Consider the following 10,195-nt stretch of genomic DNA (forward strand, 5'->3'; position numbering starts at 1 on the left):
AGTTGTTGGCTGGTGATACCGGTTTTTGATTGAAAAATATATCCACTTGATTGAACTTTGAGTAAAGTAAGTTATTTATAGGGGTCACCCATGGTGTAGTAGAAGCGTCCTTGCTCGCCGATGCGGTTGTTTCCTCTTTCGTTCGGCGTAATTGTACGCGTAAGCTCAGCATAGTGTGGGCAAGGTCGATGTACTCGTCACCGTGCCCCGGTACAGCGAATTCGATCGGAGAGTCATCGGTTAGAGACGAAACCGGCTTGTAGTGTATCCATTGACTGCTTTCGATCGAGGTTTGTGTCGGAGGTACAGAGAATATATCCAATTCGGATTTCGTGCACTCACTCGAGCGCGCGTGGAGAAATGCCATCGAACGGATATAGTGCGACAAATTACGCCGGTCCAAATATGTCCCTCACGGTTCGTTTTTTGGAATGTTTTTCTCGGCATCTATTCTTACTTGACGCGGTACGGGACGTCTTCTTCTCATTCTTCTTTTCGCTCTTCTTGATATTCGAATTCCTCTTCCGCCTGGTAACGTTTCGCGCTGCGACGAGACGATTAACGCGGGCGACCAACGACTGTCTCCTTGGTCCTGTGAGCGCCCCTTTATACCCGGAGCCTTGCATAAGATTGGTAAGTTTTTCTTGAGCCTTTTTCTGCAAATTACGCCCCGATTCTTTGGCTCGTGATTTGACGGCTTCTTTGAACGGTACGTCGCTGTCCATATCAGCCATGACGTTCATCCCTGCTCGCAAAGCCTCCTTTCCAACGGCTTTTGCTTCACTTTTCAGTAACGGCAAAACTCTGCGAAATAATCCTCCCAAGAAACTACCGATACCGTGACCTCGTTGATGTGGCACACCGCGATAAAAAGTTCCCGTACCACCACCACCTTTGAGTTGATTCTCATAATGTTCCGCGTAGTCAACCATATCGTCTGTTTTTCCGTCTTCCACCCCTTTTGTATCAACGAACACGTTTGAAGTGAAGCGTTTCTGTCAGTGTCCCGTGATCGAATGGGATGGATTTTCCAGTGTAATCTTTTATATTGATCTCTATGGTGCGGGAGTTCGAGTAACGCAGCGGTAGGTAGAGTGACTGTGCAAAAATTTTCGTATCAGATTCGCTGCGTATTAAGTGTTGTTCTCTACAGGCGTGTACGACTCGTAGAATCGAAGCGTGTACATCACTGATTATACGGGGCTCGACGAGATCGCAGTAGACAAACATTTGACACTACAGGATGTTCGGCTGGAGGAAATCTGACGATACATCCTGACCGGGAACCGAGTAGAAATCTTGTGAAAATGATAGTGTATAATGAATTTCCGCGAGTCCTACCTCCCATTCGCCACTTAGCACGATCGCGCTTGGTAACTGCGTTATGTAGCAGCAAGAGCGATTGTCCAGGAAAGAGGGGACTGAGCTATTGCTCAGAAGTGTGATGTAAAAGTAGTCCTTTGCCATCGCACTGGCGTGTCTTGCGAGGTTCCGCGTCAACGTACGCAAAACGAATGACTGCGACGACACCGTTAATCCAGTCTTTTATCTTTTTTTTTCTTCAATTTTGGAGAGCATCGCCATCGGAACCTCCTCCCTCGATACGCTAAAGCTCAGGTTCGTCGAAAGTACCGTCAATTTCTTCGCCGGAGAGATCCTCTAATACATAGACAATCCGTGCGCGAGCGAGTACTCGGCGAATTCTAAACAACTTTTCGCTCCAGTTTGCCTTGTCGCCTTTCTGAAAAGTTTCTTCGGTTTTGCTGATTCGACCGATATCGTTTTCGCGAAATTGGGGTCTGCCGATACGACGTGCTGGATACCGCTTCTGCATGTAAGCCCGCGCTTTTGCAGCGTTCTCTAGCGTCACCGTGGCAGGGGACATACTGATACTCGAGTGACGTGTCTCGTTGTACGCTTGAATGATGAGTGCTACAACGTCCACGGAGCGCTGACTATTTTTATGCGTTAAATAACGCCAAAGTCGCTCCTTGAGTGTGCGATTGATGCATTCGACAATAGCCGCTTGATTATCGGGATTGCGGGTAGTACGATATCGTATGCCGTTGTCCAAAAGAAGTTTCTAAAATGTTCGTCCGACAAACTTCGTACCCTTGTCGGTCTGCAGTAAAACTAATCTACGTGGGGTTGTGGTTAGCACGTGTTGAAATCCTTCCGCTACGAAATTGGCTGTTTTGCCCTCCAGGGGTACGACCTAGGCGTATTTGCTCAAAACGTCGATGACCACCAGTGAATAGCGATGTCCGTTATTTTTTCTTCTCATCGAGCTCAAATCGGCCAGATCAGCCTCCCACACGTCGTCGATGTTGGAAAAGTCGTATCTTGCTCTTTCAAAGTTTCTTCGCACGGATTTGTGCAAAGTGTACGTTTCCTGTGCAGCCAGCCATTTCTTCACCATCGCTTGAGTCTTTTCGCCGCAAGCCGCCCGTTCCAGATTTCGTGCACCCGCGTAGCCCGCAGAGTGTGCTGGGTCGTAATAGATCTCTTCGAGCATTAGCATCACTTCGAAAAGCGCAGTCTTTACCAATTTCGTACTCTCAAATAAGGGGATCCCGGAGACACGTTGGTCTCTTTCGAACGATTACGCGTTACTGGAACTTGAGGTTGCGGGCTAGCCGTCTCATCGGTTTTATCGCTGGTGGTGGTGGTGACGAGTCTTCTCCTTTTCGGAACGAGGCTTCTTCGCATCTCGTCAAACGATCGAATAGTTTTTCAGAATTCATCATTTCCCACACACTCTCGCGGCACATTAATCGCGTGGAGAAACCGTGCAAACTGCATGCTTCCTGCGGGATTGAATGTCTTTCTCGAGCGCATCGTGTGATTGATCGGATCGACAATATTTGTACCGGGAATGATTACTCCGTCGATTGAAACAACACCGGACACATCCCATCCAAGACGCGCAGATGTTTCGTCGCTCATCGTCAGCAATCGCATCAAAAGTCCCGCTTTCGCAGCATACCTGTTCGGAACAGCGTCTACTATCTTCTGATACCCCCGTTTCACAACCGCTCTCGGTATTTCGTTGGGTAACCGGCTCGCCGTGTTGCTTTCTCCGTTATCGCGAATCAGAACTTCCAACGGCTTTCTATCCTCGTTTGCAAAAAATAAATACCGCTGCATCACTTGCTGGTAGAGTTTTCACTTTTTCGCGTTGTCCTCCGACATTGAGTTGCAAGATAACTCTCATCTCCTGGTCCAGTCTTGAGACAGGATTGTCGACGGCGTCATTCGCCGTCGGCGGTGTAACTTCCGGAGTCGTATTCTCGCTGACGCGACGTCGAAATCTCTCAATCGTATCCGCCGGTATTGAAACCATCTTCTTTGCATGCTCCGTTCTCTCTGTGATTTTTCTTTTTACTCAAAAAACAGACTAGAAGCCGAAGTCCCTAATATCGGTGAAGGTAAGAGAGTCAGAAATCCGTTTCCTCGTTGAATTATAATTTTTTTCTTACTCTTCCAACCACCTTGCTTTTTGGCCAGTTGACGAAGCGTTTGCTTGTGTTAAACGAGACGGGTTTTCTGGGCGCGCGACAGTTTTACGTTTCCCAGCAAGACATTGAGATTGCACTCGCATATATCTCTAACCAACGTTTTGTCAGCGGTACGGAGCAAAGCCAATTTTTGAGCAGGATTTAGTTTTTGCAGAGCCTGCAGAGCGACGGTGTTTGTCTTGCCAAAGCTGGCACTGCTTCCCCGACGACTTCCTCGCGGCATCACAGCTGAATGACTGGGACTTTACCCGTTCCGTTCGACTTTATATCCTTTTTCGGAACGTATACGTAGTGTTTCTCGTCCGTAGGAAATATTTTTGTCCGAAAGCGACAGTTTTCAGGGGTCGTTTGTTTCAAGTCAAGTAGCAGATATCCGTGCAAAATGGCCGTAGCATTGTGATAGGCCTCTTGAAAAAACCGTGGGTTTCCTGGACAGACCTGACGCGTGAGATGTTGTATCTGACCACGGTCCCGAGGATTTTTGAAGAATACTATATAGTTCGCGTTCAACGAAATGTCGCGTTGACCGTGTCTTCGGTGAAATAGGTTTTGCGTGATGTAGAAGACGCTGAGGTTTTTGTGGTGGCAAACTTTGGTGAATAAATCGACGACTACGTTGTTAGACGCTTCGCGCATCAGATCGTCGATGATCAGCAGTTTAGGACTCTTGTCGCTGTCGTAGTCAGTGTGTTGCGGTAAACCGTCACGATATTCTATACCACTGGTGGATTCGTACAACGGTTGTCATTCGTCGTAGTACCAGATGACGCGAGTGAATTTCGCATCGCACATCCGATCACAGTGTTTCAAGAAAATCTTCACGAAATTGGACTTTCCACAGCCCGATGGACCGGCAACGATGGCAGAAAACGGATGCTCCCAACATGTATCCAGAGTCATCGTCTAGCGTCGCTTCGCTGTAAAAAGGATACGGGTGAATCAAATTTCTGCCAAAGTAGTCCTATCGACTGTATTAGCTCTTATTGCACGCGGTGGCGGCGGCGGCGGCGGCGGCAGCGTGCTGACCATAAGCTTACTCCAGCACGCGCGGTACGCGGAGTGTGCTGGTCATGAGCTCACTCCAGCACGCGCGGTACGCGGAGTGTGCTGGCCATGAGCTCGTACCGGCACACGTCTACGGATGAGCTCATCTCCGCAGAGGCCGTACGTCACAAGCTCGTACGTACGCGCGTACCATGATACGCTGAGCCAAAACCGACACTCCGCTACAGCGTGACTACAGACTAATTGCGATCTCCGTATCGAGTTATGTGTACGTACGTACATTGTCAGTGTTTATTAAACTCTGTCTCACCTTTGGCGGAGTCTTGATGCAACTGAAATTGCTTGTCCGTGTATTTCTTCTTCTTCTACTTCTTCTTCTTCTCTTAATTCTCAGTCGTGCGTGTGTGACCTCGGTTGTCTCCGCTGAATCTGATTCTGATCGTGTCGCACCTCGGCCGCTGTACTTATATGACGAAAAGCTGAATAAAGCTGACGACAGGGAGGGTAGAAACGAGGTCTTGGATCGTTGACGTGATGTACCTAAATTTTGTTAGTGAAGAGAAAAGTCGAGCGAGAGCGAGCCTCACGAAGCATGCGGTCCCCATTCCACGTGCCTGAGGACGACTTGTTTACCCCCCGTTTCCGTCTTTGTACCCGTACGGTAACGTATCGAATGAATTCGGGCGGCGGAATCTCTTGACGAAGACGGGTTTGCAGGTTTTCGTCTCCGTTCGCGTGACAACATCGTGCAATGCGGTATTCCAGACGCACGGGATCCGCTGATTCCACCACCATTCTCCTAATTGCCGAGAAGTTGATGCGTTTTTTGTTATCGTGATTCAGCGTAATGCCTTTGATTTTACAAATTTCCGCGTCGCTGCCGTCGGGGCGCCGTACCATAAACGCGTAGAATTTCGCACCCCCCGAAACGAACGCGTGAATAAAGAAGCCCTCACCGTATGCCTCCAATTCGTCCGTGAGATCACTGAGGAAACTTCCCGTTGGCGGTTCGATCTCGTTCGAATCGAGCATGTTTCGCCGGTAAATTACGGAATCCGTATCGTCATAAAGTACGCGTCTATCGAGTAGTTCGAGATACTCGTACAATTTTAACCGAGCCTGGGCAGTCGTATACGCGGCGATAACGACGTTGGATGGAGGCGACGGTTCAACGCTTTGCGCGGCGTGTGACCAGTTTACGTACAGTACGGTATCGTTCACTATCAATATGCCCGATACCACGACTTCGGGGTTGGTGATTAATTCCAACAGTTGCTGACGCGTCTTCACTATCTCCGTTTTCGTCATATTTTCCCGCTGTCCAAACTTCCCCCAAAACGAATTCAGGCATAACTCAGACACGGAGCGCAGACCGGGATTCTTTGAAATCCTGGAACGGTCTGGCCGAATCCCCTCTACTCTCTCGTAGTCGTCGAGATAATCATTGCGCGATGCCTCGTCCTTGCAATCGGCAGGCCAGCCACTGGCCTCCTGCTTGATTTTAAGGAACGTGTCTATATACTGCGCGAAATGGCCACCTTGCCGGGTGGAAGAATCAAAAGAAGTAATCTGAAACTGCCAGATTTCCAGAATCTTGAAAAACCGGTAGCCCTTCTCTACGGCTTTTTTCAATTCGTCGGATACCCACGTACCCTCGAACTCCCGCTGTTTCTCTTCGCTATGCCGACAGCCGTTTTGTTCGCGGTTCTCGCAGCACGCAACAATTACGGCAGCCGTGCCGGATACACCCGTGAAATTCAAAAACTCGCCGTACGCCATCAGGTGTTACGCAATACCCGTCCACCGCACGTCCCGTCTCGGGTACTCTGAACTCGCGCAAATTACCGGCATGACGGATGACTAGCTGCGACTCGTGTTTAACCATGCTAATCAGTCTGAAGCCTTTCGCAAATGGTTATCAGCAAAGCGCCATCCTTCCACCGGTAGGATGCCTATACGCTCTGGCTGTGAGAAGTTTTTCCGAAAGATCGCGGAGCACGCGGACGCTATGGTTGTACTCTCGGTGAAGGGGCACACTTTGCCGCTTTCCAAAGATATATTCCGAAATGCGATACACGCGCGACGGAGAATGTCTACATCCGACCTACAGTACTTTATGAGCTCCCGGTCAAAGTCAAAGCTGTAACCCTGTTCTTGTGCCTCGCGGTACCAGTCGTCAAATTCTTTTCTCGTCTTGCTGCTCATGGTGTCCGGTGAGTACATTTCGACGGGTGGTAGCGCGCCCACGTAGCCCACACTCTGCGGTGTGTTAAAAAGATGCGGAAAAAAGCCTTTAACCGTGCCATTCGGAAGCCCGAAAGCCTTTGGCAGTGACCCGAGAGACATCGGCATGTATGCCAAGGAGTCGAGGAATCGCGTATGCCCAGTCTCCATCATAACAATTTTACTTCCGTTGAGAATTACCTTCGGAGGAGTTTTGTTGTTTTCAACGAGATAGCGTAAAATAAACTGCGCGTCGAACCCGCGTGACTTGTGCGCGATGCAAATTATCCGCGAAAAATTTTGGACGGGTCTTGTCGCCAGTTCTACCAATTCCTTGACGGGATCTCTTTGGAAAATGAACTCGCGCACGAGACCGCAAGCCGTACAGCCTAAGGTTACTTCGGCTTCACCGATACACTCTGTACACACCTGCTGCGCCACGCAGAGATTCGTAATATGGACATTGGTCGAGGTGTCCCCAACGATTGGGACATTCTGCTGCGTTTCGAAATCGTAGAATATGAATACAAAGCGACCAGGCTTGTCCACGCTTTCCAACGGTGCCATGTAACAAAAGTGATTGTAAGAACGTTGACAGCGACATGTACTGCAGTAACGCTCGTTACAGCTATGTGGTCTGCTGGTGGTAAGATCGACGAGACGCGAGCAATCGGTACATATGCGCAACGAAGCACACACGGTACGTCGTGGGCTTATAGACCCAACTTGACGATGCTTTTGGAAACAATTTTCTTCGCGAAAGCCGCGCCCACAATCCGAACACTTGACCTCACCCAAGTCTAGTTCACAGGGCGGCCTGTTGAAACATTGGGGACAACGGTTCGAACAGCGATGTTCGAGAGGTCTGTTGAAACTCTTGTTACATGGCATGCGAAAAAATTCACCAGCAGCAGCAGCTGTGACGTTTGTAATCAGGCTATAATGTCTCTTCTCGGGATCGTACAGTAAATTGACGAGGTAACCAACTTCGACCCCCGAATCTACCAGAGAGATAGAGCCGTCGTAAAATATCTCATCGCCGCTACCCAACTTATTCATTTCGAATACGATCAGCGCTATCCCTTCTTGCGCCAAGTTTTCCTGATAGCGGGAGATTCCGTAAACGCCGCATCCTTCTTCTGGAATTTGGACATTACTTTCCGCTGTTGAACGCTGCGCTTCGCTACGCTGGAGAGCAGAATGAGGGAATCGGATGGCCTCGTAACGCTGATGTAATTCTCCGCTACGTACGGCACCCCGTTTAGCATGCGCTATACCGATTACTATTGCACGCGCTAAACACATACCGTCGTTGTTGATGATATTTATAATCGACCTCTTGTTGGTCAGAGCCCTGTTATTCCATACCGTTTTGCCGAGCCCTGCCGAGACTTTGACCGTGTGCACAGTCACCGTATACAATTTGTCCAGCCCGAATTCGGACGCGCTTTGCGTCACGCTGGAAACCAGTTTCCAGAAATCGCTATACGCGGAGTCGCGAACCGGACGAAACGATAGCCATGCAGCCCCCTGATTAAAACTTCCTGCACTGAAGGTGAATCCTATATAATCACCGCTTTGACATTTTCCCGTAGCATAAGTATGTAAATCTTTAAAGGCACCTTCCAGCTACTCTACGGGGTTTACCTTCGGATCCGGTATTTTAATCTTAACAACAAGTTCGCGTCCGTTTATTTCGAACCGCCGGATATATTTACGCGTTTCGCCCACTATCGAAAACCTATTCCCCAGGACCTGTGAAACAGGACCGCTCGCTGCGTGAGGCTCATTCTCGTTCTCGACCCTTTCCGTAATTTCTTCAACGCCTTCGTCCTTATTCTCGTTATCCTCGTCTTGATTTTCGTCGTCGTCATCATCATTTTGCCGAGTGGTGCCGAGTCTTATGCCGGAGGAACTAGCACCTTCGTTGACGCGAGAAGGTTTCCCAGATCCACCGGTTTGAACACGGGTGTAAGTGCTTCCTTCTCTGACGTCGGTTCGCGTGATTTCGAAACCGCGCGAGTCTACTGATTCATAAAATATAACAAAAAAAGGCCTTGAACTATTTTTCACTCTTTTGATTGTTGAAGAGGCATGCGGACGAAAAGCGGAAAAATTCAAAACGCGCGCACACCAAACGAATACCCGCATAGCATTATCGTCAATATTTGGGCGATTCTCGGTCGGAAACAATTAACCAAGTCAGTGAAGATATTTCACTGTCAATACTCAGAGTTGAACCCCTTGACTCAGCATCATTCTCGTCTGTGGACACGGATACATTTTATCACGTTTGGATGTATATCTATGCAATGGTACGCGCCTCGTCAAGAAAAAAGCCTAGACTTCTATGATTCTGGGATAGAAGTACGTGATTTGATGCGGGTACTCGACGGATAGACACACGCACACTTTCAAAATAAGCTTTATTGCTACTCACCCTCTGAAACATTCACCTCCTCAATCACTGCAGCACCTGGTGCCTGAGGCAAAAGAACATTCGGAAGCACTTCACCCACATATTTATTCTCTTCACAGTTTTCGTCATTTTCCTCACTTTCGATATTATGGTCACCACTACCATCACTCCGGTCACACTCGGAGCATTGTTCAGATAACACTTCATCATCTTCCTCCTCTTCTTCTTCATCATCTTCTTTCTCTTCTCCATCATCTTTTTCTTCTTCTTCTTCTTCTTCTTCTTTTTCTTCTTCTTCTTCTTCTTCTTCTTTTTCTTCTTCTTCTCCTCCTTCTTCTTCTTCTTCTTCATCTTCTTCTTCTTCTTCTTCTTCTTCTTCCTCGTCACCCACCTCGTATCGACGTACGTTTTCATCCCCATACTGACCCCCGTCTTCCGTGCAGACCTCCTCGAAATTAGCGATTTCCATCAGCTCGCAGACTTGCTTCGGATCGTCTGCCTGCTCAGGTGTTACTTCTTTTTCTTTTTCTCCGACACCGTCATCAAGACGATCCTCCCCGATGTTACTCAACTCCATCGCTTCGCAAATATACGCCGCCTGGGCAAGCAACTCATCCGTAACGAGGGTGCTCAGTGGCCGGACGAGCGAATTGATCTCGGTGAGTGTACCGTGGATTTCACCTTAGCTCATGGAGAACGCGCAGTCCGATTCGATGTTTCGGATGGTATGGAAGACGACGCGCCATGCGGAACATTATAGAATGAAGAAGACACGAACAACTGTGATTTGGACACCACACACCCCCATGCGAAGCGTCAAAAACTTTATCGCCCCTCCATTGTGATGCAAAAAACAACGTTCGACGGTCTGAAGTCAGTGTTTGTCTGCGTGGAGGAACGGATTCGAAGACTCGAAAGAATAACTGAAAACGTTAATCGGTGCAAGCTGCTGTTCGTGCAACACGTAGCAGCAAAATTAAAATCCACGGGACTAAGGGAACCATCTCTTCTTCGTATCGCTCAGGCACTG

This window comes from Athalia rosae, chromosome 5, assembly GCF_917208135.1.
Source record: "Athalia rosae chromosome 5, iyAthRosa1.1, whole genome shotgun sequence".
NCBI classification, from domain to species: Eukaryota; Metazoa; Arthropoda; class Insecta; order Hymenoptera; family Athaliidae; genus Athalia; species Athalia rosae.